General features: G+C 29.8%; 2 long non-coding RNA genes across 4 annotated transcripts; both read left to right on the top strand.

Annotated features, from left to right (window-relative positions):
- The first annotated feature begins 2,564 nt into the window (after nucleotides 1-2,564).
- LOC106450127 lies at nucleotides 2,565-6,095 on the top strand. Of its 3 annotated transcripts, XR_007316184.1 has the most exons (11): nucleotides 2,566-3,539; nucleotides 3,955-4,031; nucleotides 4,228-4,333; nucleotides 4,426-4,467; nucleotides 4,555-4,611; nucleotides 4,713-4,861; nucleotides 5,122-5,276; nucleotides 5,381-5,604; nucleotides 5,674-5,812; nucleotides 5,897-5,957; nucleotides 6,037-6,095. It is a non-coding gene; the product is annotated as an uncharacterized LOC106450127 (long non-coding RNA). The 3 variants fall into 3 exon arrangements; XR_007316183.1 differs by having other exon boundaries at nucleotides 2,565-3,539; nucleotides 4,426-4,611; XR_001289376.3 differs by lacking the exon at nucleotides 4,426-4,467 and having other exon boundaries at nucleotides 2,567-3,539.
- An 80-nt stretch (nucleotides 6,096-6,175) lies between these two features.
- Nucleotides 6,176-7,931, top strand: LOC125577795. Its single transcript, XR_007316185.1, has 4 exons — nucleotides 6,176-6,255; nucleotides 6,353-6,499; nucleotides 6,575-7,303; nucleotides 7,596-7,931. It is a non-coding gene; the product is annotated as an uncharacterized LOC125577795 (long non-coding RNA).
- Nucleotides 7,932-15,233: the final 7,302 nt, after the last annotated feature.

The following is a 15,233-nucleotide window of genomic DNA, read 5'->3' on the forward strand; positions in this document are numbered from 1 at the left end:
CCTCAATCACGCGCTCATATCAGCACGTGTTCCTCATGTAACCATTTAAAGCAAAGTTCGTGTTCGACACGCTCGGAAGTGTGAGTTTCTTCTCTTGAACTATCTTATTTAGTATTTTGTTAAATTTATCTCTTGACGCGGATTCTTTTATTCATCATTTACTATTTCCGTTATTACTTGAAAATATATATTTTCTGAATGATATCGGTCATTAATTTCAAAAAAATACGGGCTTGTACATAGTTATATTAAACTTTTTTTTTGACAAAAGTTATATTAAACTTTTACTTAGTTAAAGATAAAACTAGATAAAGTGGATTGATTTGTTCTCGTTTAATTTATTTTATACTAGAGATTTTTTTCGCGCTTCGCGCGGATTGTATCTTATAAATTTATTTTATTTGTAATATTATTTGTCGGTTTTTTCTTTTACATTAACTTCTTGTTTTTTCAATGTTATTTTTTCTTAATTTAAATTTATATGTTTATAATTTTTCATTTTTCTTGTTAAAAATAGAGAATTATATTTTTTATTGATGGTTTTTTGTATGTGACATAAACTTTTTGAAATTTTAAAATAATGTTATATATAGTACGATTAACACATTAAAGAAGAGAAACATATTCAGGCACATTTTACATATGTTTTATATGCATAATTTTAAACATTATATATGTATATATTATAAGTTTGAAACATGTAAATGCTTTCTAAAGCTAAATACTTGTTCTGAGTTTACATAACTTATCGAAAGTTTTATCTCTTTTTAAATTCAAATCACAGAAAAAAAATAACGAAAAGTCAGTATAGATGAGTTTTTTGGGCTTTTAAATCAACACTGAAAAATTACATAAATCAGATAACAACAGTTTTATAAACAACTGGATAAAATTTGACCGAACCAAAGATTTTCACACAATATGTTCTTTCTTCTTCAAATTGCAAAGAGCCTATAGGCACAAGAAAAAAAATCATAACTTTTGTTTTCACTTATATAACATTTTTTCTCCTTTACACACGGAGTTTATTACACTGTTATAAGCAATGGAAACTCTATTCATATAAGATTCACATCTATGCATTTTGACAAAGAAGAATTTTAGCCATCTTTAGTTTCAGAATGGACCAACTTCAGTCATATACACTATATTTTCTTTATGATTCAAATCTTACGATTTTAATATATGTGCAGATTTCCATGTGAAAAAGCACGCACGCCATCTATCATTCAACCTATTACTTTTTCCAAAGTAATTGTTTGGTTAGCTCCACAAATTAATCTCTTTGGATCAGTTTACTAAAAAATATAGATACTAATGTCAGAAAAGAATATAAACACTATCAACAACAAATATTGGCACAAGACTATTTGGTTCAAGGAACATATTCTACATAATGCATTTATATCATGGCTGGCTTTGCGGAGAAGACTGCCAACCAAGGATCGCTTGAGGCGTTGGAGGTTAAATGTCTCAGGAACGTGCGTCCTTTGTAATCTGGAAATAGAGACTCACTATCATCTCTTCTTTGAGTGATCTTTCTCTCGCTTGATATGAGAGCCTTTTGCTGCTGAAGTTTGGATTTCTCCTCCGGCTGATCTACACTCTATTGCAGCCTGGATCAATCAACCTCGCGTCAACGCAGATACGCATGCTACTCCAGTCATCAAGCTCTACTTTCAGTCAACCATCTACCTGTTGTGGAAAGAGCGTAATGCTCGTGTGTTCACAGCTGTCTCCTCACCTTCATCAGTCATCCTTGTCTCTCTCGACCGTATGATGCGTGACCGTCTCCTCTCTTACCCGGCAAGTTCTTCTTTCTCCTCTTCTTTACTTCTTTTTATCTTTCTTGTATAAGACTTCCTTAAGACTTTTTTTACCTTGAGTTGTTGTTGGTTGTTTTTGTTTCCTTGCTGTAATAAGTTGTTTAAAAACAACAGTATAACCTTTCAAAAAATGATAATCTTAACATCTTACCAAAAAAAACAACAAATATTGACTTATTTATGTGAATATGTATTTTATTTTAAATCATTATAGTGGACGAAGAAAGCACCATAATTTGTACAACAAATTTTCTTAGATTCACGTCATCATACTCACCATTTTACCATTTTAATTATATAATTTTACATGAGCTTCTTCACCCTCCCCGGTTATTTTCTCTTAATTTATAACTACAATAAAAAGTTATAAACTATATATATTATAAATTAATAATTTATTTACCCTTGAAGTCTAACGATTAAAAATAGAACATAATTCAATAGATATATGATTCTATTAATAAATTAGTAGTTACAAATTTGAAATTTCTAGAAATATCAAAAGTTGTATGTTAGTTAATTATCTTTTAAATGACATTTATTTCTAATTCTTTTTGGATGAGAATATTTTGGCTGAGGTGGATAGTCTCAAAAACCTTGAATTTAGTTCCTTTTATATAGTAGGATTAACCTTGTATAGAATGGTTAACATATGGGGGTGATGAACTTTTTTTAACGTATGGTGGTGATGAACTAACACACGGTGATGAACTAACACACTTCATTCTACCATACAAGATAATCTTAAAAATGAAGAAATGTTAAAGGAAAGAGAACATTACAATAATAAAAATATCTAAGCAAAATCGACAAAATTTAAGAGTCCTGAATTGGGAAATAATGAAATAAATTAGTCCTTAGAAGCAAAATAAAATAAAAATAAAAATCGAGAGTCAAGAACAGCTGTGTTATTCTGTTTTGTGATATTTTAGGAATATTAAAGATATTAACAAGTTGGGAGGAGAAAAACAAGTCAGAATGACGTGTATGATTATCTCCATTTGCTGTGTTTTGACCAACCTTTGAGTCAGCATCTACTCAGATTTCATATCCTTTTTTGTATTTTTCTATGATTACTCTTTCTATTTTAAACCTGATTTTGTTTTTATATTATTCGATAAAAATGATCTAGACTTGAACTTAAAGCATCTATATACTATATTAAAAGGGATATATGAGCTCCTCTAAGCTATGCCACGTTTTTTAATAAATTTAACCAATCAGAGAACATTGTTTTGCCATGTCATACAATTTTTTTACGACTAGATTTCAAGCAGGCCATTTCTATGGGCTGATAAAATTCTTCACTGGCCCACCTAAAACACACATTTCCAAAGGTGAATTTTTGTATCCCTTTCCAACCGTGCTCTTCCTAAACCTTGATAATGGTGATGATCGATCCTAATTTTGTCGCTTGCGCTCCTGCAAACCACCGTTTCTTCTCTGAATTAATCACGAGCGTGGCTCGATCATTTACTTATGTTCTTGATCCATTCTTAATTATTCGTTTCACCTCCTACCGTACCTTTTCCTAATTCAGTTCAACCCATAAATCCTAAATAGCCTAATTCATAAAGTCTCGCTTCACTCCTCCATCTTCGTCTTCTTCATTGTTTCCTTATGTTTTCTATACATTTTGAAAAACCCAATTCATAGCCGCCCATTTCAGAGAGCCTCTTTGTCCTCTTCTTCGTCTATACGTAAATTCATCAGGTAAATGTTATTTTTTATTTTGTTTATCAATTTGGAAAATATGTTTATTGTGAGAGAAAATTCGAAAATTCTGTCGTGGATCATTTGGATTCGATGACCAGTCGAAGATTTTTTTTTCAGCAATCGTAATGTTAGTGTGTTGATTATTATAGGAACATGTTGGTATCTTTCTCTTTTTGCATCTCAAGAATCGAAGAAGACAAATATTTATATATATGTAACTGGCCATAACTCTGGTCTGTAGATTTGGACCAATGTGTTTGATTTTTTAATAGTGTTGGTTATGCGAATTGATTCAACCATCGGTGCTTTTAAAAAAAGAAAGAAATCTGATCCTTTTTCTTGATTACCCGATGATTAATAGTTTCATATTTTAAAAGCATAATTATTTTGTCTCTTCTGCTCATGCGATCAGCTAGATATATTGAAAAATGGCGGATGGTGAAGATATTCAGCCCTTCGTTTGCGATAACGGGACCGGAATGGTCTAAGGTAACAAAAACAATATTTAAAAGTTTTACCATATGTCATTAAGTTGAAAGTGAAGGAGGTGAAGGATGAGTAAGAAGTAATTGTTATGTAAGACACTAAGACATCCTTTCATATTACGATAGCGCTCAAGTTAAAATTTGGTCTTTCTAAATTTGTTTGTCTTATTCCATGGTTTTAATTGTTTACTCATCCTCAGCTTGCACCATTTGACCCAACCAATAAGAAGAAGAAAAAAGTTGTCATTTTGGAACCTATCGAGGATTCTACTGAGTCACATGCGGAGAAATCTGATTCATTGCCTGGTATGTTGATGCGTATATGTGCCATGAATTTCTTTTTGCTTCTCTCAATGGTATATATATATGTTATTTTGTCTTATTTATTTCCCCTGCAGCTAACTGGGGCTTTGAGAATTCACTTTCTACAGTGAAGAAAAGTAGAAGCCAGTGCCTGCAGCTAAATGCTTTTTAAACTGATGTGTTGATGATTGTGTGCCTCACATTGTTTTTGTTTCTATGGATAGGTTGAATCACAGCTCATTGAATGAAAAACAGTATCACTGGTGCTGAAGATTTGGAAGGTACTTTATAATTCACTTCTTTGCTAATTAAATGTGTTTTGCAGCATGCCTTTAAGTAACTAACTCCGTATTTTTCTATGGTCTTACTTGATTGTCTCCAGTGGGATCAGTGGGCTTATGCTACTGTCTATATACTACAGATTCCAACGACATCATATCTTCACAGCCAAAAAGGGGAAGATGAACATGGTGACTTGAAGCCCGCCTTTATCACTGATGGTGGAAACTAAATTCTAGAAGGTGCTCGCAGGTAAACAATAAATCCATTGTATTACGTCTTCTTTGTTTTTTTTTTTGTTATTCTCCCTTTCTCTATATGGCATCTTACCGGATGTTTCCCAATGAAATTTGGTCGTTCATTACGAAACTTCTTTATTTGATTACGTGGATTCCAGTTTTATTCACTTGAAACTCTGATACATGATATGATCAAACAAAAAAAATTTTAGCGACATTTGTATATACATAGAGAAGATGGTCATTAGTCTTACTAGATAAATATATACGTAGGAGTGATTTACAGAATCAAGATGCTACTGTGAATTCTGCTGACCCAAAAGAGGCAAGAGTATTAAAGAGATTCACTTCGTCCGATTCAATCCCATCGACATATATTGATGGTAATGGAGACTGGCACCGAGTAAGCAAAGGGAGCTCCAGAGCAGGTACCTAAGAACTAATTTTGTTTTACCTTTCTTCAAAATTTATAATTTTTTCTTCTCTTCAATGACTTAAACCTTTAAAAACTTTTTCTTTTGATGATTTTCAGATTCTCGATCTTTGCAACACAAGGAAGAAAGACCACTGCAATTGATAAGTGTACTCTGCGTGGACTGAGGGTCCTTAGCTGTTGCAAGACGGACTGTACCAGAGAAAACAAAAAAAAAATCTCTGGTGGTTCATGGGAATTCGTTGGTGGATTGCCTTTGTTTGATCCTCCGCATACACCATTAGAAGAGCTTCAGACCTCGGTGTCAACATCAATGATCACTGGTTAATATCTATCTACATACTTTTATCTTTAACTTTAATGTTCCTTATGTTGTATTGGTTTTATTATAGGTTATCAACTTGCTATTGCCAAGCTCGGTATGGGATCAAACATGTATCCATAGCACCAGCTTCTCTACTTGGATAAGAAATCCATCCGTGGGAGTTTAGGCAACAACCAAGTGACGTTTTTCTAATCTCTTGATTCAAAGTAAGTTTTAAGTAGTTCTACAAATTCTCGAAAGCAAATCCCTCAGAGAAAGTTATCCTAATCTTTTAAAATTGTACACTGTAGACTCTGATCCATGACATTCAGCAAGAATACAGAGAAGTTGTAGAGAGGCGTGTGTTTACAGGTTTTGAATAGGGAATCTGTCTAACGTCTCAACTATTCCCAGTAATGATGACTGATATATACATTTTTGATATTTTTAGGTGTTGTGTTACTTCTTGACAATGGTAGTTACTCTCAACTAGCAGATGAAAAGGCAAGGACTTAAACCTCTGCCTTCCTCAGTTTAAATCTATTAATTCTGTATTAGTATTTAGCCCATGATGACCCTTTCATGTGTGTAGACGGTGGATAGATTGATTGAAACTGGAGACAGTGAGCATATTTTTCAGAAAGTAATCATGGAGCAAGTAAGAGGGCAGGTTGGTATTTAGGTTTCGACAATAGCATGACCACCTGTGCAACAAAACAATTATTACGTGTGCTTGAAGTTAGGTTTTTCTGCTTCCGTGCGTGCAGGTAATAAATATTGGATACTGGCTGAGATTCAGGAGCGGCATGGCGCTTTCAGAGGCTTAGAGAACAAACTCCTCTACATTGTAGCTTAAAATGCTGAATCTGAAAGTGTCAAACAAGATGCTGAATTAGAAAATGCATTTGAAATCGGTATGAGGTTCTTCCCATTCCATTTTTTTCTCCGGGGCACAACATCTGTATTAAATCTTTCTAATGTGTGTTCAGTCCAGGTGCTTGCTAAGATTCAGAAGAGGTGAAAGAGTCTCAAAGCGAGTCGAAAGCTAACTATGTCTACATATGTGTTCTTAGAAAACCTTGAACCGTTTGCATGGAATGATATTGTTTAATGAACATTAGTATCGAAAGATTTTATTTGCGCATCTATGTATTAGACGTTCCCAGGAACTAACATTTCATATCGAGCCAATCGCTTGCCAAAGGTTTTGCTACCAACTTTACAGAATTAGCCATTCTTTTTTTTTTTTTTGACAGACAGAATTAGCCATTCAAATAGGACATAAATAAGTGATGATTTTTGTTTCTGAAAGGAATGGTCTATGAGCATCATGAAAAGTCCATGCTACGTTTAGGACAAACAATTACGTTGTTGAATACAAGTTTGATCTGCAAAACTTCAATTAATTATTTGTTTACCTGGTAACAGCCCACGTAGAGCATCACTGCAACCACATCAACTACTACTGTGGCGCTGAAACGATGTAGTCTGACCCCAACCGGAATAGTGAGCCAACCTTTTCGACCTTAAAATTTACAAGTGAAGAAATTGGGACCATTGAGTTCTCTATGTCATTGAGCTCAATATATAGCAAGCTTGATGTAAATGTACTGTACTTTTCTTGCAGTAGATGTAGAGGTGACTCACTTATATCGACTAGAGAGAAGACAAGGGTAGCCACATTAGAGGACATACCATCTCACTAGCACCCCTAAAAGGTAAAGGTGTCCTTCCATATCTTTAGATTTCTGGCTCCAAACCCCTTCAACTACGTGACTACCACTCTTTATATTCACCAATAAAGTCTCTTACAATACTACCAAGAAAAAAAGCTTGCTTTACCATTTTCTTTTCGGACTCAATCACTACGGTTCTCACATAATTGTAACTATCATTCTATAGTAACACTTTTTCAAACACTAATAAAGGCTTCAGACAAAAAATGCATGAATATCATTATTACCAGAAGTTACTACTTTTTTTTAACATAGAAGTAACTACTTCTACCAGGTCAAGAAATCTGAAATCCATCAATAGACCAAAGAGAACAAGAGATGAGTGGGAAACAAAGAGTAGAGAAGCCTGAAGTTGCAGATGGTGGAGAAAAGAATGATGAAAAGGAAATATTCAAGTGGACTTACTCATAAGTAGAAAGTAGAAATACGTCCCCTTTTGTGATCTTCGTCTGACTCTAGAGGTCAAAGGTCCTATCGAAGTAGCGGAAACTGACAAGGATAATGTGAAATCTGAGTTGAGGTTGGTCTCATCTTCTACATGTCTCTGTGTTTATGATGTTCTCATGTATCTTACGCCATTCTTACATATATGTAATACGTTTTTTTAATTGATTTTTTTATTAAATAATATTCTTATTCTCCACTCTTTAAAAAATATAATAGTCTTTGACCAAAAATATAATAAACAGTTTAAAATTTAAATTCAATTTATTAAAATTCATCTGTTTTTATATTCTTTTGTAAGATTACTAAAAACATTAATAAAATTGAGTATATTGTTTTACTAGGAAAATATATTTTCTTGCTACATTAATTCGACGGTATGATGTTATTAGTTGAGTTTACTGCTAACATACAATTACTATGACCACTAATTTATCGTTTTAGCCAAACAGAAAAATCATATTTCTGAGTTAGTAGTGAAATTTTGTTTTTTGAGTTTGCAGTGCAATTTTTATTATATTCTGTTTGAAACTAAAAAACTAATATATATTACATAATGCATTTTGTAATACTGCTTTTATGAAGAGAAAAAACTGTATTACATAATATATCAATCCTATTTTTCGAAAATGGTCAACCAATGTAATTAATTTTCTAAACAGTAGATTAACATTTTTAAGTTACTGAACAGTTTAAATAATATAATTTATTTTTCGCATAGTTGACATACTGTTTTACTATAAAATTATATCCATTGCACGTAAAATATATTTTAAATTATATATTTTATTTAAAAAGTCAATTTCAATTATTTAACCAAATAAAACATAAATGTAGCAAATTAAAATATATAATCCGCGCGTAGCGCGGAAAAAGACTCTAGTACCACTAAAACTCCCAATTTAGGTAGTTTGTAGTAGTTAAAACGTAATCATATGGTTGAGATTGGTGATAATATTTTTATTCTTATATAATATATAAAATAGAATTGATTTTGGAATCTTTAACATATTACAAATGTTAAAACTTAGTTTTAAAAAACTATATTACAAATGTTCCCAAAAATATGTAAAATTAAGTGTTATTTAGTTTAGATGCTGGTTCAAAATGATGCTAAAATATGAATATATAGGATTCAGCACATTTTAAAAGAGTAAACTGTAACATATTACGATTTTTTAACTGACATACGAACCAATTTCCTTAGAACACACACACACCAAAAACAGTGTTTTTCTTATGTAAAATTGTAATTACATCGATTTTTTATTGGGTAAACGCCATTAATTCGCTTTTTATTTTATTTTTCACAATGTCAAAAATAAAAGAGAAATTATGTCAATTTAATAGATTTTCTAACGTGCTATATAATGTATAAGAAACTGCGGCGGGGATACTCTACCATCCATTGCACTTTGTCTTCATGTGCAAGTGCAACCCGTGATGTAATCGTTTGATTTTATACCAAAACTCAAAAAACTAATTTCTAATCCAAAATAGTGTATTACCTTACTTTTGAATATAGCCTAATGTAATTTATCTTTAAATCATTTTCTCAATCATCTAATATTTAGTATATAGAAATTTTGATAATGAAACTTTGATTACTGTAGTATATGAAGTTAGGCAGCATATATATATAATAATTAATCATGGGTTAGCATGTATGTATATATATATATATATAATAATCATGAGTTTTCAGTCAAAAATAGTCATGAGTTTTGTCCCTTTGCTAAAATAGTAAGACTTTTAAAAGAATATTTACTAAAAAAAGTTCATATTTTAATTTTGAATGCAATTATATATCTTATATTTGATCAAATGCAAAGTAACTTAAATGGCTATTGAAGCTAACTCCTTATAATCAAACAAAAAACATAAATATAAGTTTATGATTATAACCTAAAGAAATTTGTATGAAACAATGAAGTTTTCAAAACAATCTTCTCTAATAAATCCATTTCTGAATTTGATCTTGTAAATAATTCATAAAATTGTAAAAAGTATCTTGATGAAAAATAGAATGAACTCGTGTAAATATACATAGGTTTTAATCATGTAGATAAAAATTTAATAAATGCAAATAGTTATAAAATAGATGAAAATATAGATTTTAAATCATATTTTTCTGTTTAGTAGATTTTATATAGAAGTCTACCAAACCAAAAATTATTTACTTAGTCGTAATTTTTTTCTTTAATTTGAATATAAAAAAATTAACCAATAAAACTTTAAGCAAACCAGATTTTACATAGAACTCATGGTGTGGAAGACTCATGCGAATTTTTTGATATTTTGTTTTTTGATATTAATTTTTTTTTTCACATTTCTCCCTCTCTTAGACTGTATATAAAACTCTAGTTTTATATCTTCAAAACTCTATGAAATCTATAAACTCTTTGAATTTGAAGACATCAAACTTTAGATCAAATTTTTATCTTTTCTTTTATCGTTTTTACAATTTTATTTTATTTTGTTGATTTTTCACTCCATGATTTTTATCGTCCATCTAATAGGTAGATCTATATATTTTAGATGTGCATTTTTGTGTTTGTTATGTTAGATTCAAATAAAACTATCATCCACCTTAATGCAATTGTTTTTTTAATTATAATTTTAGTTAAAATTCTAGTTTCAAAGTTTTTCTCTGTTTTGAAACAATTTTAATGTTTTAAATATGCATGTTTCTCATAATTGAAACAATGTATCAGATTTTATTAGGAGATTTCACCCATAATTTACTAAATGGACTACCAAAATTAGTAAGATTTCACTTTTCACTAATATTTTTATGTTTTTATGTGTTCAATCATAATAAAGCTATAGATTCAATTCAGTGTGATTATCTTATCGTTTTATCTAAAACTCGAATCTTTCATGATTTGAACTTTTCTTTTAAAAGATAAAATATGTATCTTTAGATTTTTTTTATTTTTTTATCTGTTGTGTGTCCATGTAAACATATATATTCAAACTCAATGTGGACATACGTGTTTTATATATGACAATTCTCTCAAATAGTCATTTTTTAAGTTTTGTCGCTAAAATAGCACTAAAATAACCAAAAATAGCCTTTTTAGTTTGAAATTTTTAACTTTTAATTTTTAATTTAAAAAAAAAAATCTTAAAAGTTAAAATCCTATCTTCAAAACTCCACCTCTTAATTTTAAATCTTGATTAGTTAACTCTATGGTATATAAATGTATTTTTATCCTTTAATAAAATTTAGTTTGGTCATTTTCCTCCTTGAATGTTATTTTGTGAAAATAAACTCAAAAAGCTATAGTAGGAAATTTTTATTTTATATATTAGTTATAATAATTTTAGTTTCGAATTATATTTTCAGATTTGAAGCTATTTTGATATTTTTGGATATAAAGATTTGTTTTTCAGATTTCCAAAAATTACATATCTAAATGTGATGCGATAGATTTTATCAGTAGACTTCATCAGCACACTTCACCAGCAAATTTCAGTAACATTTTTCATTATTATTTGATTTTAATTTTTTTGGAAGCAATATTAATATGACTTTTATGTTTTTATTATTATAATATGTAACTTTGTAAACTACTATTAAACATAAATTTTATATGCTTTTATATCACGATCACCAAAAAATAAAATAAATTAAGATCTCTAAATTGTATTAAGCTTTAAATAATGTTAATATGCAAACTATAGAAAAAGTTATAACTATAACATACAAAATTATATCACAATATTAAACATAATAAGTTTCAAAATAAAACTTATATATTTAATATAACAAAATTTTAAGTTCATAAGTTTAACATAACATTTTATTTTCGCTAAACAAGTTCAACATAGCAAAATAATACATAAACAACATAAACAGGTCATATTCAAATTTCTTTATGAAAACAGACTTCACGTGAAGTCTTCATGAGTCTATTCTCATTAGCTACATTTATAATGAAACAAAAGTATTACTAAGAATTAAGAATTTTTTAACTGAAATTAAAGAGTAAATATAAACGAATTTTATGTGTACGAAATGGAAAAAAAAGATGTAAAAGTTGAATTAAAATGCATATAGAATTTAATTTTGGTTGTTTATGTTGGTTAGTGATACTGATGATAATAGTAGTTTTTGTTAAGCGGAAATGATGAGAATTTTTGGAGGATATCAATGTTTTTTTATTTTTGACAATGAAAAGCTATTTTATTATTCAAACTTGATGTGGTCTGGGTAACCAAACCGAAATAAAACAACCAACAAAATGAAGCTCTCTATGGAATGATCTTGCCGTCCTAGCTAAAGAATCAGAAATCCGATTTTGCTCTTGTGAGATATCAGTGTATTTCAAAAATGGTATTTATAAATAATTAATATATTAGAAAGAAATGTCAAAAAGTAAAAAAAAAGTATTCTATTTGACCAAAAGTTTTAACTTTAATTTGAAAAGTTATTTTTCTCTTATTAATCTAGGGGTATTTTGAGCCTATAAAAATGGTCGAGACTAATTTCTAAAGAGAAGTGCAGTCTACAGAATAAACTTTTTTTTGGATATGCAAATGAACCTTAAAACATGGATCTATATCCGTGAGGCGTCCGAAAACATGACAGATAATTTCCTCTAGCAGGGTCCATTTTTTAATAAGTTTAATTTTATTTACTATGTTTAATATAATTTTTGTGTTATGTATGGTTCAATCTGAATGCATACTTACAAAAGAATTAAAACATTGTGATGAGAAATATTATTATTGGACCGAACAAAAACAAGAAGAGACTTATTAAAATATTGTGATAATATTTGGGTGACGCTAAAAAAATGCAAAAAGTAGCTTGACCTTTTGAATGTTCAATCAGCTCGTGCCCTTATTTCGTACGCAGAGGACACACACCGACACTGCTTACGACGTCTCGACCAACTGCGTTACATTTGAGTTTAATACTAGTGTACGCGTTTTGTTATGTAGAACCCTTGTTCGAAAACTCGCTAGGCGCTATATGTACGGCACATCCGGACCTAGCGATTTATTGAAAAAGGGGAAAAAATTTAAAAAGTACGCGGAGAATTTTTTTTTATATTTTTATATGTATAATACTTTCTTTCTACGTATAATACAACTTTAATGTATAATACATGTTTATGTATAAAGCATTTTATAGATTTGTAATAAATTAAAATATATAATTGTATTTGTCATTCACAAAATATAGTTTTTCATATATTCTAAAGAATTGTTTACTTTAAATGTTCCTCAAACTACTGGGATTTGTTTTTAAACTTTTATATATTTATAACAGGGTATATATATAGCGTGCGTTGTAACTTAGGAACAATAAAGTTTGCTGGGTTAAATGGTAGAAGCTTGTTTTTCAGCTGTGGGAACACGAATTCGAGAGTCTCGTGTGTTTTATAATTTTTTAATATTTTTGAATGAAGGATAAACATTTAATTTCACACTTGTCTTCTTCATCCCTTCTACTACGGGATTAACCCTAGCCTCCATTACAGCTTTATTACACTTTTCACTTGTTTTTATTATTTTTTGTTGATTTTCATTCGATCTTGGTAAAACTTGTGGATTTTGTTGGATAAAAAGATTTGAGCATACATGCTTTACAATTTTCAGTTTATGAATAACTCAGATTTCAGATTTACTCGCCAATTTCTTCGCAAAGCCGGGAAAAATTGGGTCAACGCGGAATGGCACCGATCAGCACCAATACGCCACGGTGGGTCTCCGAGTACCGTATTCTCAGACGAGTAATCGCCTCCTCGGACGCGTTTTTGAACAAGGTGTAGAACTAATATTTTTGCTTACCCTAGATACTCACACTCTCTCGTGCATGGTACATTTGTACTATCAATTAACAAGAAAAACTAAATATATTTTTTTAACAACAAATTTAACACAATAAACCCGTTTTTGGTAAACACACACAAGGATAGATATCCATTTTTAATGATTTTATACTGCTAATAAATAACCACATTGTGGTGGTCTAGCGGTTTCCACTCGAAAAAAAGTTATCATGTTGGTCCAGACTAGAGATCAATTCTCCTCTAATGCAAAATTAATTAGCTCTACAAGTAGCCACACGGATATGAACTTATTATTTACGGCCATTTGAATACTGGGAGAGGGTCTATCTGTGGATTGTATCTCCCATCCGGAGATTAAGTCTGTGTCTTTAATATACCTCAGTTTAACTCTTTTAACCAAGTAGTCTTGACTTAGTGGTAAAAGGATTCCGACTGGAGCTTCTGTCATGAGTTTGATTCTCCTTGACCACTCCTATACGTTTTAAATGGCAAGAAAACCTTGGATTCCCATAGACTTTGTAGTGATTAGTCTTTGGGCTTAGAAAACCTTTGACATCACACTACGGTTATAAAAAAGAATACTCCTAATAAATGTCTCATACCAACTTTTGATTCCAATATTTTCAGCTATCTATTTGAATCATCCATTGATTCGTTCATCCGGATGAGAACTCTCTAATGAATAACCGAATAATTTTTTGACTTTCAGAGTCGGAAATATAAAAGCCTTCAGGCTATTTAAGTCTTCATTATCAAGTCAGATATCGTTAAGAATTCAAAGAGGATGCTAGCCTGAAAAGCTTTAACGTTGTTGAATTCAGAATTACCATAAACTTTCTACTTAAAACGAATTAGTAATAGGTAGATTAGTTCTAGTTAACCAATTAGAAGTGTTCAATTCGGATTTTGGTTTTACTGCGTTTGGTTTATAAATATTAACTATTATATTAAATTATATTTACTTTAGTTTGGTTCGATTTATATATTATTAGTTTTTGATTTATTTGGTTTTATAGCAAAAAACTAAAACTATATTTATCTTTTATAACATTTTCTGAATTTTAGTTTATCAAAATATAAAGACATTTTCAATACTCTAAAATAGTTTATGTTTATTAAGTTTTAAATAGAATAGTTTATGTTTATTTTTCATTAAAAAGGAGCTGGTAAAATATAAAATTAATAAGTATAATAATTTTACAAACTATATAAAAAAATTTATTAATATAATAATATTATTAAATAGCTAATTTTAAACACACATATTAGTTACTGAAATTCGAATTTGATGAAAATGAAAAAAAAATAACTTCTAACTTAAAATAAAATAATAAATGTTAAAAATCAACATTATAAATATGAAAATTATATCAATAAAATAAATTATGTATATATTATTAATTATATATATGTACATATAACTATATACTAATGATTTGGTTTATTTTGTTTCATTGGTTTATATACCGAGCTATATCTATAAATTGTGGTTTTTTTAAAATAGCATCTATTTGGCCTATACAATATTATCAAATCCAAACCACTTTCTCTATTTTTGTTTGATTTTATTAATTCTGTTTTACTAAATTCCTTATCAACTACCGGTATGTGATTTTCATTTATTCATTAACATTCTCTTTCATGTATAGTGTGGGAAAGTGCAG

This window comes from Brassica napus, chromosome A9 (assembly GCF_020379485.1).
Source record: "Brassica napus cultivar Da-Ae chromosome A9, Da-Ae, whole genome shotgun sequence".
Taxonomy (NCBI): Eukaryota; Viridiplantae; Streptophyta; class Magnoliopsida; order Brassicales; family Brassicaceae; genus Brassica; species Brassica napus.